The sequence below is a fragment of the Protopterus annectens genome, chromosome 10.part0 (genome assembly GCF_019279795.1).
Source record: "Protopterus annectens isolate FY-2018-M chromosome 10.part0, PAN1.0, whole genome shotgun sequence".
Taxonomy (NCBI): domain Eukaryota; kingdom Metazoa; phylum Chordata; order Ceratodontiformes; family Protopteridae; genus Protopterus; species Protopterus annectens.
Genome location: NC_056744.1, coordinates 1,260,124,235 through 1,260,146,529, shown reverse-complemented (window position 1 = coordinate 1,260,146,529; position 22,295 = coordinate 1,260,124,235).

Here is a 22,295-nt window from a genome sequence, read left to right as displayed (position 1 = left end):
TGTCTCACTGATAGAACCCACCAAATCAAAATAGAGGAAGCCACCTCAAGCAGTAGACCCATAACTAGCGGCATAACCTAGGGATCAGTCGTGGGGCCTCTGTTATTGAGGATATACTTCTCTGAGGTGCAGGCCAAAACCAGTGGGCTATGGCTGACCAAATTTGTAGATGAATGCAAGCCGGGTACGGTCAACAATTCTGTAAGTTATGTGGACATCCTTCAAGAGGGTGTCACCCAAACAAATGACTGTTGCCAGAAACATGACCTCAAGCTGAATGCCAAATAAATGCATCATCATCCCCTTTGGGGAGAGTGACATCCCCCACATATTATCACATTAATAACAACATCCTAAGCACACAATCAGTTGTGAAGGAGTTGGGCACCTAGTTAGATAGCAACCTGACTTTTGACCACCATGTTGCTTCCGTTGTACAGAAATCTCTCTACATGGCCCACCTCATAAGTAACGGTATCTCATTCAGGGACAAGGAAGTCATAACATCCCTGTATTCTTCCCTTATAAGGCCAATTATTGACTACAATGTCCCCTTTGGCATGTACCTTGCAAAGCACATGCAGCAGCTGGAGAGACCACAGATGTTCCTCATCATGAGAATCCAGGACTTCAAACATCTACCCTACACAGATAGGCTAAAAGCCCTGTCCCTCTACTCAGTTTCATACAGACTCCACAGAGGTGACCTCTGTCTGGCATACAAAACAATCTCAGACCCCGCCTTGATGGGCTGCTGCATATCTGCAAGTCAAGCTCCGCTCAGGTAACCTGCATGCTCAACCTCAACCTGGTCGGTGACATCAGTAGGACTTGTTGGCAGGACAGATTTGTGTCCAGGAGACCCTCCCATCTGTGGAATAGATTCCCTCTCCACGTCAAGCAGAGTATCTCATTATCCCTTTTAAAGGGCAACCTGGATAACTGGATGAGAAACAGAAAATACACCCCTGGGATTCCACCTGTGTCCCTGGTGGACATATGCTTTGGGTGCTGACTTGTCTAAACATAGGCTAAACTCTTGGCTAGGCTTATAAGGGCCTCAGGGCCAATAGCCTAGTGACTCATATGATCCTATAAGCACTTTATATAACATTAGCAAAACCACAATGCAAGGTTAGTGAACTTGCTATTATTATTGAGCTTGACTAGTACTTTGAGCTGGAACATCTTGCTGGGATCCAGAGTTCAGGGGGAGATGCAGTTAAAGCACTTTATATAGCATTATCAAAACCACAATGTGAGCTTAAAGAATATGAGGCCATTACACCAGTAAGACACCATGGGACACAGTGCAGTAGCTGAGCAGTTTAAAAATCTTTTTACTTGAGAAGATGTTGATGGTTGTGCAGTCATGGAGACATGGTTTAGGCCACAGAGTGTACTCCAGCCACAAAAGGATATAATGCCTTCCACATGTTCAGGTCACAAAATTAACATGAAAGAGCCAAAGGAGGAAGTAATTCATCCTCATAAAAGACAAGTACACCTCAAGACTGGCTCAGCAGTACGACTCCTTAGAGTTACTACAAGTCAAAGTAACTGTAGGAGAAACCCACTTTCATGTCATTGTTAGCTATAGGTCCACCAACATGAACCATGAAAACCACACCTATTTGAGTCACTCATAATATAGCCAGGCACCCTAGGCATGGGTAACTGTAACTATCCTTCCATCGAATGGTATACAAATATCAGCTCAAACACTCTCGCCCTAAGGTTCCTGCACTTTGTAAACACAAATGTTCTGGAACAGTTAGTCTGCACCCCCACAAGGGGCTCAACTGTCCTTGACCTACTACTCACAAAATAGAGATCGCTGCACCACCCCATGTATAAGACGCTCCTGGGTAAGGTCTGACAATAAATCAATCATGTTCAGTGTGACAATTGTACCTGAACACCCAGTTCAAAAGATGGAAAAATCTCTGCAAAGCAAACTATAGCCTCCTAAGCGATGGCATATATAGTTGCAAACTTACTGCCACCACTGAGAGTAAAAACTCCTATACAGAGGTGTACACAAATGCCCTGTATAAACACCTTTAAAAGTGTATAGACTTAGCTGTACCAAAATGGATCAAAACTTTTTCATGAAAAAAGTTGCCCTGTTGAACATCTAACATAAATAGATTGTACAAAAAGAGAAATAAACTGCTGTCCAGGGATGAAAGGGAACAGTCTCAGCAAAAGAACACTCTCCATAGTTTGAACAAGGAAATTAGACATCTTGTAAAGTCCTGTAAAGCTAATTATGAAACTAAATCACAAGGCATTCTTTAGTTATGTTTTTAATGTAAAAAGGAAGGCCCAGCTTTGCACCAAATTCAAAGTGGGTGGTACCACTCATACTGAACCTGAGGACATAGCAAACCTGTTAGCAGACAGGTTTGGCAACAATTTTACTCCCCTGTTTTCATCAAGCATACCACAAAGCATACCTGTCAACAGTTATCTACCTATTATCTCCAAATAATCAGGCATATCCACACTTGTCCATGCCAAAAACACAGCCTAAATGGGACTGGATAACATCCCAGGCTGCTTAGTAAACAGTCTAAAGCAAGAGTTGGCAGAACCACTGTGTACTCTCTTCAACCACAGTCTAAGTACTGGCTTTGTCCTGGAAGAGGGGAAAACAGCAACTGTAATACCCTTGCACAGAGGGGATGCCTCAACTGACCAAGGGAACTATGCAACCATAAGCCTGACCAGCCTTGTCTGTAAGGCCATGGAGAGAATAATCTTGGACATTATGAACAAGGATATTGGTGACCTCCAAACTCTTCACCTGACCCACTTTGGCTTCATGCCTGTTAAACCTACTGGAATTCTTTGAGAGTGTCACCAAAGCCTTGGATGAAGGCAAATCAGTACATACTGACTATCTCAACTTGTCCTTGGGCTTTGACTCAATCTCCCACTGAGTTATCATTGTGGAACTTACCCACCTAGGAATTAATTCATACATCATTAGATGGGTAGCCAATTGGCTCACCAAAAGAATGCATACAGTCATAGGTGGGGATTCCACCTCTACCAGCAGACCTGTTACCAGTGGTGTCCCACAAGGGTCTGTGCTGGGCCGCCTACTGTTTGGAACTTATTCCTCAGAAAATCAGATTAAAAGAAATGGCCTGTGGCTCAACAAGTTTGCTGATGACTGCAAAATGGACGCAGTCACTGAATCCACAAACAATGCCAACATACTACAAAAATGTGCTTACATACATAAATGATTGTTGCCAAAGCCACAGACTTAAAGTTAACCCAAAATAATACACTATTATCCCTTTCAGCAAAGGAGACATCCATGCAAAATTACACTATCAATAATACCCTCTATGTTCTAACCCAGTGGTTGAGAGATTTGGGAATGAAGGCAAGTTAATGGTAACTTCACCTTTAATTATAATGTGTCCACAGTGGTAGTGAAGGCCCTTTACATTGCACACCTCAAAAGTGAGGGCATAGCATTCAAGACTAAGGATGTCAAAACTCCACAGTACTTGTCCCTCATCAAACCAATAACAGAGTACAATGCTCCCTTTTGCATGCACATCACCAGACACTTGCAGCAGCTGGAGAGACCTCAGAGGTTTCTCAGTAAGAAAATCCAGGGACTTCTAGCACAATACCTACACGGACAGACTAAAGGCCCTGTCACTGTACTCTTTATCATATAAACTGCTGAGAGGCGACTTGTGGCTGGCATACAGAGTAGTCTCAAACCCTGTATTAATGGAAATACTGCACCTATTCAAATCACATGGGATAAAACTAATCTAGCCTGTGACACCAACAGGACATTCTGGAGAGAATCTCTCAGAGATTGTGACTACTATGAAACAAACTCACAAGTCACGTGAAACTGAGTTCCTTGATGACCCTATTTAAGCGTAACTGGGACAACTGGATGAGAAAGTGTAGATCATTGTGTTGTTTCTAGAGAAAATGTTTTCAGCTATTTAGGGTTTAATATTTTTAACTGTAGTGACTTGAATGTTAACGAAGACTTTTTTAGACTATTCTTGAAGGGGTTTAAGTTTATTCCCACACGGAGAAGTAACCTCAATAAGGTTATTATGGATATAAAAATATTCATTCGTAAATTGAATCTTGAGTATATCTTTCGACAGGTGGCCACATCTAATCAGACTACAGTACCCCAGAGGTTAAGTACATACAATCCCCCCTTACACCCTCAACTCAAGAAGCTGGAACAGGTACTTGAGAGGGAAGTTCATAGGGTGCATTCCCACACCTGGGTTACCCACAACTTATCTGGTGATGAACAGAAATTGTTACGTGGGTTGGGTTCTAACCCTAGTGTGAGGGTGATAGAGACAGATAAGGGAGGGGGTATGGTGCTAATGGATAGGAATGTATATAAAGGCAAGATGTGTGCCCTCTTGCACGATGATACTAAATACAGTCAGGTGTCATTGATCAAAATCCACATTTCCTATCATAAAATTGATTTAGCCCTTAAGGATCTGTTCGATCAAGGGGTCATTGACTTTGCAACCTATGCATATTTGGAAAACAACAAACCTAGGGTATCATCCATTTTTGGTATACCCAAGCTGCATAAAAATATTCAGGATCCACCTTTAAGACCTATAGTGGCCTTGGAAGGTTCTAAAACTGCTCCCTTGGCCAAATACTTAGATTGGAAACTTAATAAGTTGTGGAAGTGGGATGAACATATTTTGCTTGACTCCTGGGACTTTCTCATTAGTTAAGCCTGAACTGTTTTCAGATGATTTGTCCTTTGTCACCATTGACATTGTTGACTTGTTTACAGTTATCCCACACAACCTTGGATTAAAATGGTTGGAGGAAGCCCTTAGGTTGCAAGTTGGGGTACCTGACAATGACATCTTTGTATGTATTGAATTGGCTGAACTCATCCTTAAGAACAACTTTTTGTTCTTTGAGGGTGAGTTCTTTCGACAGGAGCGTGGTGTTGCTATGGGTGCCAACTGCTCCCATACATATGCCAACATCATTCTGGCTATGTGGGAGTGCAAATTTGTTTTCAACAGCCCTTTTTCCAATTCTTGGAAATTGTACAAAAGATTTCTTGATAACATTTGTTTGTTTTGGGATGACGGCTTACCCAAACTGGAGGAATTTATTGAATATTTGGCCCACACCACCACTTTTGTAGAATTTTCCTATGAAGCCACATCGCATTCGATGTACTACCTTGATATTTCCATAATTAGGACAGAGACGGGGCTTTAAATCTAGAATTTACAGGAAGGCTACTTTTTCAAATTCCTACATATGTTTTTCGAGTGCTCATCCTGTATTTCAAAAAAGGGGTACTATTAAGGGCAGTCGCATGACCTCACTTGATGATGATTTTCATATCGAATGTGACATTATCACCAGGATGTTTGTGGAAAGGGGCTACCCTCAGGACATGATTCTGGGAGTTAGGGACACGGTCCTGTCAGGTAGGCAGGACAAGTATCCCCCTATTTTGGGGAGTAGCTCTTTTTCAGTCCAGCATAGGAAACCTGGTGATGGTGCTAACTTTCAGTATAAGAGAGCCTTCGTTACCAACTTTAGTAGTGACTCATATTTTCTTAGAGGTGTAATTGAAAAGGAATGGGATAAATTTATTGAGTTTACCAACCTAGATGTATTCAAGAACCAGCCTCTCAAGGTTATTTATAGAAGGGGGCAGAATATTAAGGATCTGCTTGAGCAGAATCAAAACCTTCTCATTTTCTCACACAGAAAAAAGGGTACGTTTAGGTGTGGTGCCTGTCCCCAATGTCCCCACATTACCCACTTTGAAAGTATTTATATCAAGGGAAGGGACAAAATGGTGATGGGTAAAACTTACACCAACTGTCATAGTTGTGTAGTAATTTACAACGCTCTTTGTGGACAATGTGAGGGGCTTTATGTGGGGAAAACAGAAAGGCAATTAAGACACCAAATATATGAATATTTTAATGGTATTAAAAATGCAATACTAACAATGCATTGTACAGGCATACATTATCCTGTGGGGGAGCTGATTTTACTTTCTTTGTGTTGGAGCTTCTACCCAGGGATATCAGGGGAGGCCCTTGGAAATCTAAGTTGGCTTATCAAGAAACTTACTGGCAAATTGTTTTGGAGGCCAGTAGTTTCCTGGGTCTTAATGATCACATATCTCTGTTACCCTGTTAAAACCTAGAGCGGCTAAATTATGATTGTTTATCAACACTACATGGCATTGTATTAATTTTAAATATTTTTTTAAAATAATTTTTAATTTTTTTTTTATCTTTTAAAGGTGTGTTTTGTGTTGTGCATGTCTTTTTAAGTCAGTAATTGGTTCCCCATTTATTGCGAGTTGATCATTATTTAAATGAGGCACTTCCATTATTGTGCACTTTCTGATGAAGTCTGGGAGGTGCCTGGATGAAAACTCATTTCTTGTGGAGCATTAAGCCTTTTGTGTGATCCAATAAAGAGTGGAGTTTTTATGTCCTCAATCCAATCCTGTGTTTTGTTTACTAGTTACATTTTGGACTGTTTCCTCGTTTTTTGGTTATTAAAGTGTAGATTTTCCCCAGGGGTTACACTGTCACTTTAAGACAGGATCAACCAATGCTGATCATGGACTCACAAATATGGACTACATATCTTGGTCTATAAGGAAACAATGGTACAACTTGGTAGACTTAACAAGGCCTTAGAGTCATTAGCCTAGTAACCTCCTATGAACCTATGAACCTATGAACCTAGGGTTGATATGGTAGTAGCCTTGTATGAACTTATGAAGCTATAAACCTATGCAGGCCTGCCAACATTTTATCACACACACATGAGCTGCTGATGTCATGTACTATAAGTTCAACTGCAGTCTTACAAAAGTCAGACTTGTGACATGGTGCTTGCATTACGTACTGTGTTCTGTAGTCTGTATACTTAGGTAGGGTTTTATGTTCACTGCAGTCAACACTGTGTGCTCTTGCTTGACATTATGGATAGCCTTTTACCACAGCATGTGGGACACTGTTATTCTGATTTTCTCAATGGACAATGCTGATGTCATCAGCTATATCAGATGTCTGGACATGCGGTCATCCTACCAAGTCATGGTCAGACACTAGCCTGGAGGCCAGGCAGACATCACCTCATCCTATACCAGACAGATTACAGTGACATAGTTTTTAATCTATCCACATACATCATGGCATGGTTTGTAGTCCCTGAGTTATCTTGATGAGTAAGCCCTGTGGTCTGTCCAGCTGCTGCATGTGTCAGGTGAGGTACATGCAAAAGAAAGCATTATACTGTATTACATTCTGATGAGAATTGACTACAGTGCTGTCATACAATCCTGAGATCTGAATGTGATGGGGTGACTTATGATGTGCACCTTACGTCTGTACTGGAAAAATCATTAAAGCAAAAAGTTAGAAAGTAATGAGGCACATTGCAGTTTCTGACTTCACAACCCTTACAAGAGAATACACTATAAAGTAGGGAAATAATGGTGTTATCCACTGTATAACTTGGCAAGACAAGTATAAGTGACAGGTACAATTATCAGTTCAACAACATAAATGCAGATATACTAAGCACTAATGTAGCTATGCACCCTGTGAATCAGACACAAAGCTTTTGTATCCCTGAATCCAAAACAGAGAAAATAGGAATATGGCACAGTTATCACTTGCACAGGGTGTTGTGGGGGGCAGGAGGCCAAGGCTGACACACAAGGTCAGTGAGTGTGTGTATGAGTAAGAAAGGGAAGCAGGCAGGCTGAACCATGTAACTGGTGTGTGTGTGTGTGTGTGTGTGTGTGTGTGTGTGTGTGTGTGTGTGTGTGTGTGTGTGTGTGTGTGTGTCTGTAGGGGTCCTTGATGTAAAGGTGGTATGTAAGAGTCTGCATGAACACAGCCAAGCTTAGTACTCACTTTACATCTTGGTATGTCAGACAGTTGTGAGCCATGCATGGTAGAGTTGACAGTTTAGCTTTGTCACCCCCGACCACAAAAACTGGCTCTGCCAGGAGTTGCACTGGCACCTCCATGCCCAAGGTAAGATGCAGTGTTGCTACCAGAACATGAAAGCTGTCTGCTGGACATGCTCATTTCTCGGAAATGCCCAGGACCATGATGTCATGGCCTGCCATGTCTGGGTTTGGACCAGCATACTCACTGACAGAGCAGTGGAAGCACTGCCACTACAGGTGCATAATTAAGCATGGCCATGTTGGCTTCCAGCAGATGTTGTGGCTGATGTATGCCCACAAAGACATTGTTCTCCTCCCAGCAGACATTCCGTCACAGACACTGCTCATTCCAATGTATCATTGATCTGATCCATTGCATCAGCAACACAGTGAAGGCAGTCACGCATGTCAGACTGTGCCACATCTACAATCCTGAGCATTTGTCTGGAGCAGCTTTCTGAACATGCCTGCGCCTCCATGATGGCTCTAAACATACATTGAGTGACATAGGAAGTGACACCTGCACCAGGTGGAGGAGAGACAGTAGGAACCCTACAAGCACCCCTATAAACTCTTCTGTGTGGCACCTTGCTCACACTTTAGCTATGATGCTATGGCCAGAGTCAACAGGCACTGAAGCCACAGAAGCCACATTTCACTGATCACTGTCCTTGTTCTCCAACTATCCAATATCTTTGGGATCAGTGGACTGGGTAGGCATAGGCCTACTGACTGTGTCCAGGGAAAATGAAACGGGTGGCTGGATGTCAACCTCTGTGTCATATTCAACCTCTGCACCCTCAACTGTGACTCCGCTTGGCCACCATCAGTGTCTGCTAAGGCACTGACATCAGGTGGCATAGGGCCCACACCCCCACTGTAATGATTACCTGTGATACAAAGGAAGAAAAACAGGCATCCATTAATATCTGTACTACTATGGTGCAATATATGCTAAGCAACTAACAGTTCTGCCACTATTACAGACAGTACAGCAATACAGACAACAGGCCTGAAATTATGTATTATGATATTTCTTTAAATTGATTTGCAGTACTGATATAAATTTATTTGGTTTACCATCTTCAGGATGCAAATGTTGCTGGATTCCTGACAGTTCTGAAAGAAGTTAAGCAAGAGGTAAGGGCGACATCATCACATTTAACAGTAAGACAAGAGGTAATACATGTACTCCTCTATATCTGCATTAACTCTGCTTTCAACAAGAACATGACTGACAACTTCAAACTAAGCCTATAACGGTAGCAATCTTCAATCCCCCAAAAAAATAGACATGTGACACAGAAGTAACATTTATTTCAATTGTTTTACTATACAACAGTATTTAACTGGTCATATAATAAAGCCTACCTGGAAACTTCTCTTGGGACTCAGAAGGAGTGTCACTCATGTCAAGGACATACTGTGGTCCCCTCTGCTGTGAACTCTCACGATGGAGGATATTTAGGGTGATGCAGTGGTGCAGTGGTTAGAGTTGTTGCTTCACTGTCAGAGGTTCACTCATTTGATTCTTGGCTAGGGTGTCTTCTGTGTGGAGTCTGCATGTCCTCCCTGCATTTAAGTGGGTTTCCTCTGGGTGTTCCAATTTCCTCCCACATTCCAAAGATATGCATCTGGAGCACTTCTCCCCAGGCCTCTGCTGAAAATGGGGTCTGTCCAAGTCAGACTTTCCTGGTAAGCAAATGTTAAATAAAATAAAATAAATATTTGTCAGAATCTCTTCATTGGGGGTAAGAGGTGATTCTGTAGAAGGCTCTCCCCAGTTACACTTTGGTCTCAGGCAACTGCAGCGGCTCACCTCTGTGCAGTAGTAATCATGTCAGTGGCCCTGTGGTGCACCTTTTCATAGGTTCAGATGTGGCTGACCACAGAATTGATGTTCTCAATTATGTGCTGTCATAATTGTTACCTGTGTGCCATATTGGGCCAACCTCTTCCCAGCAGAAATGCCCTATGATGGTGGAGAGCATCAGCAATGATATTGTTTTCCGCATTGCTGAATGGGGCCTCCACCTCACTAACATTGTTTGTTTGCTAAAAGACAGCAAGATGAGAATACACATCAGTATCATATAACTATAAAGTAACTGTTTCCAGATAAAACAGTAAAGTTAGCCAGTCAGTATTACTCACTGGAAAAACATAAAACAGTCTACAGATGTGAAATACTAACAACAGGCAGGATACAAAACAAGGAGAATAGCAAAAGCAATATATCCTTGTTTATGCCATAGCAGAAACTCAACGGTGCTCCCCCCCAAAAAAAGAACAGTCCATTTTAGTTTGTGACATAACAGTAACTCTTCTTTGCCCCCCCCCCACACCCACAAAAGAACAGGCAAATTAACCATTTTGCTAATAAAACTTCTTTGAAATGGTAAAAGTGGTTTCAAAGAACCTTTCCCTGAAATATTTTTACATATTTATCACACAGCATTTTATTTTCATGTATTGTCAATCATGTGTACTTCTGAAATGGCTTCACAAACAAGGCCAGGCCATCAATACACTTCTAACTAATTTATACAGATAAATGTGTAAAAGCCTTTGCTTTATATTATTCATAAATATATTCCAGCATATACATTATGTTGGTAAAATGGAAGCATGCCTGCTGGAGTTAAATACTCCTCTGTAAAAGACATCTTGTGAAGAAATATGCTTATGTGAAATCCTGCAAACATGTAGCAAGTGTCCTCACAATCAGTTTGACTAGCTACACATTTGCCCTTTTATAATGAAGTTGATTATTAATGGATGGCATCTGTCTTAGCCTGTGTTTCAGTGATGCTAATGGCAGCATAAGTAGCTGAACTGCATGCTAATCAACCAATCTGGAGGAGCTATTCAACTAGTTATAAAGCATCCATGTTGGCTCCATACTGTTTTTCCCTGCGGATTTTAAAAGTCGTGGAGTACAGACACAGAAAGCCTACACAACACAGAAAGCCTATGCAAACAGAATGTTAGGAGCTGCTGCTGTTTTAATCCATTTGTATGTACCAGAAGCTGCAGACAGGGCTACTGTTGCTACCAATAGGCCTAGGCTGAGACAGAGAAGAGTTTTCATGCCACATATAAGTTATCACAATATACATGACATGGACATTGTTGAGTGCTACAGGATGGACAAGGACACACTATAAGAACTCTGCGACCTATACCAACCTCAGCCTTTACCTCCCCATGTATTGGCTGTATACTGTTTGCATCACAGTCAGCCTTGAATTAACATTGTGACAACTGCTGCATTTACAATGTAAGTCCTGAACATGCACTGTATTGTATAAAAATATTATGGCATGTTTCATCACTTGGTACAGTAAGCAAGTAAAAGGGAAGTTTGTACAGAAGTTAATGTAACATGCAACAGCAGAGAGTTATTTGACCTGTATGTGTCCATTAGCAAGTAGTAGGCCTCAAGCATCACAGATTCACACATTCATACCCCTTCAAAGTACTGATGATCACTACATGCCCTGGGTTTAGCACTATGTGTTTGTAATGGAAAATAATTACAGAGAGAAGTTAGAAAGTAATGAAACATTGTAGTTTCTGATGTCACAACCCTCACAAGATCAAACAGGCAGGATACAAAACAAGGAGAGTAACAAGAGCAACATATCCCTGTTTGTGCCATAACAATAACTCAGCTTGGTTCAGCCACCTCTGAAAGAACAGTGTACCCTTGTATGTGCCATAACAGGAACTCACCTTTGCTCCCCTGCAGAAGAGCAGTCTATGCTTATTTGTGCCATCCAACCTGCTCTTCATTTGATGGCAACTGAGATTCTGCCAATAAATAATAAATCAAATAAATATCATAGTATTCCCAGTTAATATCCTCACGTATTTTAAGGTAAATGCTACAGACTGGCCTGACACTGCATGTCTCTGAGTACTGGTCAGCTAACTGATTAATGACTAAGAAACATAGAAAGGTAAGACAGAGATATATATTTGCAAGCAGTAATCATCACAGATTGGTTGATCACTAAGTGCACTACATCCAAATATATTAAATATCATAACTGTGCAAATAACAGTGTATTCCTTAACATCAGTGTACATGCAGTTGAACTTGGTTGTGTGAGAAATTACTTCATTTCTTTGCTGCAAAGCTGTTTGTGTGGCAAAAATAGATAAGACACACATCCTGTTTTCTGAAGGTGCTTTGGAGTGACAGTTGAAATCCAGACCTATGTAGACATATATCATGTGTACCAACATTTTTTACTGCATACGTCATAGACTGATTTTCCTCATTTCAATTATTTCACAGTTGTTTTTTTTTTTGGGGGGGGGGCACTGTTTGCGAGATGCACCACTTAGCACAAACAGATTTGGCTATGTTCAGCTTGTTTGAAAATAAAGCGACAGTGCACACATTGGACAAATGGACCACCCAGGTAGCAGACAGGACCCAGACAGCCACAAACATGAACTGGATTCATTAAATTAATTAATACTGTTGTCCATCACACAAACAAATTGCCCACCAGTGTGCACACTCAAATACAGTGATTGCACAATGGTAAGCAATGTGCAACATTTTCAAATGTTGCAAAAAGTGTACACTGTCACTGCACATGATAGGTACAATTGGCAGGAAAACATCATTCTACATTGGTCTTGATCTGTGGTAGGCATGGGAGGTGTGTGTGGAGAGATTATGAGATTCTATGCTCAAAGACAGGGAGTCCAGGAGTCAAAAGTGTTTGTTGGACTCCTAGCAATTGAGCATGGGCCCAGGCTATTGCACAGGAGTTATTGTGGCTCAGATTACAAGTCAGAGGCATAGAATAGTCTGGCCTGGGCTTTGACCAATGCTACCAGTATCACCTGCACTGGTGAGCAATGTAGGAATCACTACAGAGACTACCAGATAAGGAAGAAGGATATCCCTAAATGTTGGATCATTGAATGTAGAACTGGGGCACCCCACAGATGTGTAAGTATCACTTGCAGAGACTACTTGTAAGAGTTAAAAGCTGGATATAGTTAGGATTGGTATTCACAATTGTATTTTGTTCTGTTCTGTTTCACTCGTCACAGACTGAGAACTGAATGTGCAAACCCATGCCAATAGACTGGCATGGATGCAAAAACCATGCAGTATGTATGCATCCAACAGTACTATTATTGAAGCATTAAAAGTAAAGACACTGTCTGTCTACAATTGCTTCCTCATCTACCGAACCTACTTGACCCATATATATCTATGCCCCTTCCCCAACATTCCCCTCTCTCTCTCTTTCTCTCTCTCAAAAAAAAAAGGGGGGGTGGGCACCTGTCCCAAAAAAGTTTCATCCAGTACATAGCTCTCCATTTCACAAACATGCTTTCTTGACACCCTTGATTCAGTCCAGTTGGCTATAGAACATGATTGTGTTGTGGTCACCCCTCTCTCTCTGAGGATAAAACTGCAAATTCAGCTAATATTCTGCATATATTATCATGTTTTACTGTTAAAGAAATGGATAACTATGGTTCTTTCCTACCACCTTCCTGCACATTCCTGCTCTCCTTTCTTTTGTTTTTCTCCCTGCTTACTCCCCATTTCACCACTTTTCTATCTTTCCCATTTCTTTTCTTTAAAGCATAGTTGCTTGATGGTATGCATCACACACCAATGTGCAGCAATGGCAAAAACAGTTACATGTGTTAGATAAAGCTGTATTCAAAACCAGTGCCATTTAGCCCCAAAACATACATACTACTCCAGTGAGTGTATGAACATGTGCCACCACACAGTCAGTTAATTAGCAGGTATATTATAGAGACTCCATACTAATTATCACACTTTAGAATTTGGATTTACATGTAAAAGTATTTGAAACTGTTACAGACACCTGAATGTGAACCCAGTACTATCTGACCGCAAAAAGGAATGGATCAATGCATTAATAGATGGTGCTACAGACTTAGATGAGTAGCAGGTGTATTTTAGAGACTGAATAGCAAATGGCAGACTTAACTGCTGTTGCATACACCTAATACTTAACTGACTCTCTGGCTGTATTACTTCACTTAATGCAGTGATACATTCCTTTTGGGGGCCAGATGGTACTGATTCCAAATACAGCTGTAGATAATGCATTGAACTACTGTTGTATTATTGTTGCTTAGCAATGATATGCAATGTGTACCATTGCACACTAATGCTTTAAAAAAAACTAAATGGGTATCCCAAAATAATGTTTCATAAAATGTAACTGGGAATCTCGCAATAAGGCTTCATACAAAATCAATGGGTAAGATATGACATTGGTAATATGGGGAACAAGTATGGGGGAGTACTAAGGGAAATCCTTGCTAAACTGTGACAGTTACTATTGATTGTATAAAATATATCTGCAACTTAACTGACTCTGTGGCAGCACATGTTAATGCATCATTGTTGGAGGCAGATGTTATTGGGTTTGAATATGGATGCAAGCAGTAATTTTGCAAGTCTGTATGATACTTTCAAATGCATTTGTTTATATTGTTGCCATTCACCCTTGCTTTGCGTTGCTGTGCAATGTGCAGCATCATGCAATTATGCTTTAATGAAAAGAAATGGTGAAGACAGCAACATGGTGAAGTGGGGGACAGTCTGGGGAAAACAAAGTGAAAGGATGGTAGGAATGTGCAAGAGGAATGTAGGAAAGAACTATAGCTATCCATTTCTTCAACAGAAAAACATGATCATATATGCAGAATATTAGCTGAATTTGGAATGTCATCTCCAGAGAGAGGGGTGGCCACAACACAATCATGTTGTATAGCCAGATGGAGTGAATTGAGGGTGCCAAGAAGATGTGTGCAAAATGCAAAATGGAGAGCTATGTATGAGATGAGTTTTATTTTATTTTTTGTTTGGAGACAGGTGTTTTTTTTTTTTTTTTTTTTTTTGTAGAGAGAGAGAGATTAATGTTGGGTAAGAGACCTAGTTATGGCTGGGTTAGGTAAGTTGGGTATGTGATAAAACAATGGCAGACAGACAAGACATACAAGACACAGGGACAGTGAAGGATACAAGAGGTGGGTGAACACCATGGTTGAGGAGAGGATAGGAAAATCAAGGTCCCATGCATGTCAAGCTGGGTGACAGTGAGAATTAAGTCCTCACCCACTGGACTGTTATCACTGTCACCTCACTGAGCCACTGGCTGCAGTGCCCAGCATTTGCAACTCATTCAGGTATTTTGAACCAGGATGGAGAACATGCTCTCCAACTGGTGTAGGTGTGCACCCGCAGTGTGACACACAATCCTATGCACCAACCCTGGCAGTTCTTTTCAGGTGATAAATTCACCACCTCCACCACTGCTCCCAAAGTGAACCACAGGGCTATCCTTTGGGGAGGAACTACCTGAGGGGGCAGGTAGTGCAGGGGCACCAGAGGGGGTTCTGCCAGGTCACACACCAGATGGGGAAATAAAGAAAAAAAACAGCAAATAAAAATGAAAAAAAAAGAGAGAGAAGATAAGGGTTGGGATGACAGAAAAAAGGAAGAACATTAGTAATTTCATATGTGACATACAAAGCATTGATACAAATATTTGAGTCTATTCAGTTACCTTTACTTTTAGAACTACAGACTCCTAGCAAATGTCTTTATTACTTTTAAGACTACCTAGTTCATATCAGATGCACACTGTAGTTCAAACTGCAGCCAGCAATCCTTGATGTGTGTATATATTGCACATATGTGTGTTCCAATTATACTGATTACCATTTACAGCAGAACATTTGTGCCACTGGTATAGAGGTCTGAAGTTACATTGCAATAATGATGAAAACCTAACAGCATTGCATATTTGGGAAGTGTGGTTTTGAAACCCACAGCCGCTAACTACTCTCTAATACTGTACTCTTATTTTCTCTTACAAACTACTGCATGCATACATTCCTTTTACAGTTTAGAGATGGATGCTCACTGTTATTTGAGAATATGGATCTGTTGCTTTGCGCTACAGACTAAGGCATTCATATTTTCTTTTACAGCTGAGATATACCTGCTCAATTTGATGCAACCTGTATTAAATACCAACTAAGCCATGTTTAACTTTTCATGCTGCAATAACAGTACTGTTCTGATGCATAAATGCCACATACTTCTCGCATCCTTGCCAGTCATGCAGCATGGGATCTCACATTCAATACTCAATCCATGGCAGCTGTGGAAAAAACAAAACAAAACAAAATACCATTATGAATACCAACCTTGACTATATTCAGCTGTCAGCTATTACAATTAGTCACTGCTATTGATGCTTACACATATGTGGGGTTTAGCCTGTACTAAATTCCCCTAATCAATGGTCAAAGGTATCCCACTTCCTTCTGCAGAGGTCATTAAAATGATGAACGCATTGTTCACCAGTGCAGAGGATAACTGTAGCACTGGTCAATGCCCTGGTAATACTATTCCAGTCTTCAGACTTATATTCTGAGCCTAAATAGTCCTGCTACAGTAACCAGGGACCATCCTCCTTAACTAGGAGTCCAATAAACACTTTGGACTCCTGAACACCCCACTTTTACACTCAGAAGTGCACTCCCTTACCACAAACTCCAGACATGATTAACATAGATCAAGCACAATGTAGAATGAGAATTTCTCGCCAATTGCATTTTGTATCCTGATGTTTTCCTGCTGACTGCATATATTGCACTTACTGAGAGTGCACACTTTTAGGCTTTGCAACATTTGAAAAGGTTATGCATCATGAAGCATTGCACAAACACTGTAACTGAGGATGTGCAAGTTTGCATGATAGCAAGCGATATGCAACAGTGGCAAGCAATGCAATTTCAACGTTTAAACAAACCAGGAACCACCACAGGACAGACTTTAATAAAATGAAAACTCAGGTCCACTTGCATCCAGCAGGAATGAAGTCTTTAATATAAAAATTAACGCCAATATAAAAATCCACACAGTTGGAATCAAGTGACACTATAGCAGAAATACTGTAGCAGAAACTCAGTAATACAAGATGATGTTTCAATTTCATATCTAAATATTTCACACATGTACTAGTTGAAGCCCCCCTAGCATCCACTAAGGGTCTCATAGGTGGATCATTTAAATTTTTATAGACCTTTGATATTCCAAACATGCTAGGGATCAATGGGAAACTCATATCTAAGTAATTAAATTCTTCAACTGTTATTCTGTTCTCTATTAATAAGTCTCTAATTTGTTCTTTTAGTTTTTCCTGGGCTTTCTTTACTTCACAACTAGATGTGACTGTGTATGCAGTACCTTTCAACAATTCAAACATTTTAGTGTTATATTTTTCTTTTGACAACAGCTACTTACCCCTTCCCTTGTCTGGTTTCATAAAGTGAGCATTCATTTTTTTTAATAAATTCAATTTCCTTTAAATCATCTTTTAAAACATTATAATTACTGTTAATGTTCATTTTATTCAAAAACCTGAAATCATTTTCACAAATTTGTTCATACATTTGTAGTACAGGATGTATGGGAGGGTTAAAAGTGCTCAGAATTTTTAGACATTTCTCAACTGCAATACCATCGTCAAATAGCAATCTGAAGTTCAACTTTCTGATATATAGCTTAAAGTTAGTCAACAATTGTACAATGTCCACATGGTTTGTTACTACGAAGTACAAGCCCCCTTGATAATAACTCTATTAGAGTATTAGTCACTTCCAAATCTGTATAATTAAACATTTTTAAATCTTTGTCATTATTCACGATTATATTTACCAAACCGTCCGTTGAGTTGTGGCAGTTCAAGTCAGTAGTGTCCCCCATGTTTACCAGCGTATTTAATCCCTCCGAACACTGTTCATTTGTTTCAGTTGGTAAAAGAGGTGTCAGTCTCGATTCAGGTATTACCCTCTTCTGTTGTTTAATCTCTCCAACTAGGTCATTGGTCAAATTTTGAGTTTGTATATTTGTTGACCCAAACTTTAATATCTTATTGTGCAAAACTCCATCACATAGCATGTTGGTTTGCTGCTCTATAAAAATGTCACCGTCTCCTTTTTCCTCCTTCAATATTGATGTATTTAATGATTCTGTCTCAACGTGCCGAAACTCAATAATACAAGATGGTGTTTCAATTTCAGATGTAAATATTTCGCACGTGCACTAGTTGAAGCCCCCCTAGCATCCACTAAGGGTCTCATAGGTGGATCATTTAAATTTTTATAGACCTTTGAGATTCCAAACATGCTGTGGAGCAATGGGAAACTCATATTTAAGTAATTAAATTCTTCAAATGTTATTCTATTCTCTATTAATAAGTTCCTAATTTGTTCTTTTATTTTTTCCTGGGCTTTCTTTACTTCACAACTAGATGTGACTGTATGTGCAGTACCATTCAACAATTCAAACATTTTAGTGTTATATTTTTCTTTTGACATCAGCAACATACCCCCTCCCTTGTCTGGTTTCATAAAGCAAACATTCATTTTTTTTAATAAATTCAATTTCCTTTAAATCAGCTTTTAAAACATTATAATTAATGTTAATGTTCATTTTACTCAGAAACCTGAAATAATTTTCATAAATTATTTCATACATTTGTAGTACAGGATGTATGAGAAAGTTAAAAGTGCTCAGAATTTTTAAACATTTCTCATCTGCAATACTATCATCAAATAGCAATCTGAAGTTCAACTTTCTGATATACAGCTTAAAGTGAGTCAACTATTGTCCACATGTTTTGTTACTACAAAGTTCAAGCTCCTTGGCAATTTCAAGGTTATTTGATATACAGGCACTTGTCTAACTATGTTAGTCAAATGTGGAGGCCGTGGCAGTCCAGGTAGCAGAAATATACTTGCATGAACTTAATAAGCAGTATACCTACAGTCATAATTTTTATAATAAATGGGCACTACATAGATAAATTAATAAGTAACTGACACAATATTAGTGTCTCAGCCCTCATACATATATACATATTAATATGTTAAGTGTTATAAGTGAGAGTGACTATAATGTAAAGTGGAACAACATTAAAAATGTATGGAATATGCTGTATTTGAACCCTGGACCATATGTACAGTAGTCCTACACTTACAGCTCTTGCCACAGGAAGGTTGAGAAAACATCTGTGTATGTTGCACTTGCTATAATCTGTAATGTCAAAACAGTAATAGCAGTATTAAATGAATACATCTGGTTTATGTTTGTGGCTATCTGGGTCTTGTCTGCAACCTGAGTGGTCCATTATTCCAGTCTGTGCACTGCCATGCTTCGCGCAAACCAGGTGAGCATGGCCAAACACGTTTGTGCTAAGTGGCGCATCACTCAAATTCTGGCCCCCCCCAAAAAAAAATAGAGAAATAGTTGAAATGAGGAAAAGCAATCTATGGCAGTAACCCAAAACAAATTTTAATGAAGAAAACTCAAGAAAGGGAAAAGCAATTGCCATACTGTCTTGCAATCTGCTTTCGCAGCCAGCAAACTTACATGGAAATGTTATCAGCAATTCCAAATTCATATTACAGGTTTCGCAGCCAGCAATACTCGTGCAAGCCATGAAACCTTGCTGAAGTGGGCAGTGCCTCATTAATATGCATGGTGCGATGCTGCATGATGAACAACATAGCGTACACAAAAACACTCCTTGTAGAATCTGCACAAAACCTACACAGAGTTTATTGACTCCAAGGGTATGTGTTATGAAAATATGAAAGTAATCTAACCCACTATATTGTAATCAGGTCGTGCTATGGCATGCATCTGAGATGTAATTACAAACACAAACACTGCCTATTACATAGAAATTCAATCAAATGACTAGGTAAAAATCATAGACATACAGGCATCTCTTAAGTATTTCTACATTCAGTCATAATTTCTTATACCTCTAATTACCATATTTACAAATAAGATCTCTTGTGGCAGACAGTTAGTAAGCAAAGTTTAAAATGTTATCCTTTTTCTCTCTTGAGTTTGATTCCCAGGTGGTACCACTCTTACCAGTGCTTAACTCACAGCATGCCAATATGTCACAAGTCATACCATTTTTTCCTCCAACTAACTATGATTATAACCAACACTATAAACCATATCAGTGTTTAACACTGTAGCATGTCTCAATAGTTTGAGCATTGCATGAGGCCAAATCTCATTGCCATTTTTAACACATTCGTCTTCTTGATGTACTCACTACTAACATGTTTGGCAAGCCATTGCTGTGCTTACAATTGCACAAATGCAGTTAACAAGGCTGTGCATCTTTGTGGACAAACTGTTACATGTGAGATCTGAATTGGGTGCCATATTTGTAGCCTGACTACTGTACACATGGCTGTCAGTGGTAGGGTGGTGTTCCATTTACAGCACAAAGGTAGGGTGTTGAGGAGTCCAGAATTATTCTGCCACTCTTCATGAAATGCTACAGCTGGAGGCTACTACAGGGAGGATTTACTTGGTCTCAGTATAAGGCTGAGGTTTGGAATAACTTGGCTAAGGCTGTCTTCAGTGCAACTGGCATCCAATGCACTGGAAAGCTATGGTGTCACTATTACAGTGAAGTGAAGAAGAGCAAGAGGGACACGATTAGCTAATGGGAGGATGAATTTAAGACTGCAAGCACCCCTCACTTGTGTAAGTATATGGACCCATAACCTGTCTACAATATGGTATTAATTAGTCTAACAATGCAGTTATTCATTGTGCTTTCATATATATTTTTTCTTTTTCTTCTGTACAGCTGCAGCAGAGATAACAGAAAATCATGAGGTGCATCAGGAGAGACTAACTAACCTCAGAGAGACACAGGGTAAGTATGCATATGTATCTGATTGCAAGGCACAGAAGTATTCTCAGTCCATCACTACATATTATTTTGAGCAGGCATACCATTAACTTTTATATCAAGCCTACATGTTTTCTACAGTACCTCTTGGATATTGCATTAGGCAATGTGTGCATCAGATTAATTGTGTGTGGGTTCAATACCCAGAAACAGAGACTCATTTTTTTCAGGCTACTATTTATAAAAAAAGTTAATTTGATGCTGCATGACATTAACAATTCAATATTTGCAAATGTAGTTATTACCTTAGAAAGCAGATATCTGATATGGCGCAGTGAAATACATGATTCTCTTAGTCATATCATACCATTGTGATTGATTTTATGACACATCTGTGCCCTCTCATCATATATGGATGTGGACAAGGTGCACTTATGCACTTGTCATATTGTTTTATTTATTGAAATAATTAAGTAGTGTAACATGTGATTGATCTAATTCTTTCTTTTTTGACTCTCCTCATCCAATCTTGCCCTTTTTTTTTCGCTGCCGAAAACAAAATGACCATTAACACAGGAAAATAGCCTGATCACTGGGATTCAGCCCATCATACCTCCACATGTGGCTGCAGCAGGACCACCACAGGCAGCACAGGCATCCAGCACATCTGGGTCACAGTCTGTTGGTATTGCCTCCACAACTCCTGCCCTTCCTGCTTCACCTGCGTCAGGTAGCTATTCCCCAGCTGCTGGTGAAGTGGTACCCTTCAGGAGCAGCAGTAGTAGAGGTGGTGATTTTGTCATCTGATTGAAACTGACAAGACTGATGGAGGGCCTAATGGAGAGGTGCCTCAGTACCCAAATCGACAGGGTTGGAAAAGGTCATGCATAGTATTGACAAAATGATGCTACATCCTACACTGATCCAGGCATCTGACACAGGAGACAGTGATGACACTTCTGATGGTGGGGACTAGATTCTCACTGTTCTGAAGATGGACATGAATGCAACTCTGAGGTTCCTTACCTATCCACAGTCATACTGTCCCCCAACCATTTGTATGCATCACCATCCCTGTCTGTCTTGTATGTCCTGTATGTCTAACCCTGCTATCTAACTTACCTTCCCTACCTAAACATGTCTTTCCTAAGCCCCCTTCATTTTTCTCTCACCAAAAAAAAAAAAAAACAATAGGCAACTGTCCCATAAAAAAGTATGCATAAATAGCTCTTCACCTATTTGCCATCTTGCCACACTTGATTTGGTCCAAATTATTCTGCTGTTGTCACCCATCCCTGGTGTGGTGACACTCCAAAGTCATTAAATTCTTTGTACAATTCTATGTTTATATTGTGAAGAAGTAGATAGCTATGGTACTATCCCTCCACCCTCCTACAAATTCCTATATTCTTTTTCCCTGTGTCCTACTCTCTGCTTGCCATCCCCATTTGCACCACTGTCCTATCAACCTACTTTTTTCACGCATTTAGTCTGGTCAAAAATAGAATTATATACAACAGAAATAGCTAGAAATGTCCCATCAAAATGAC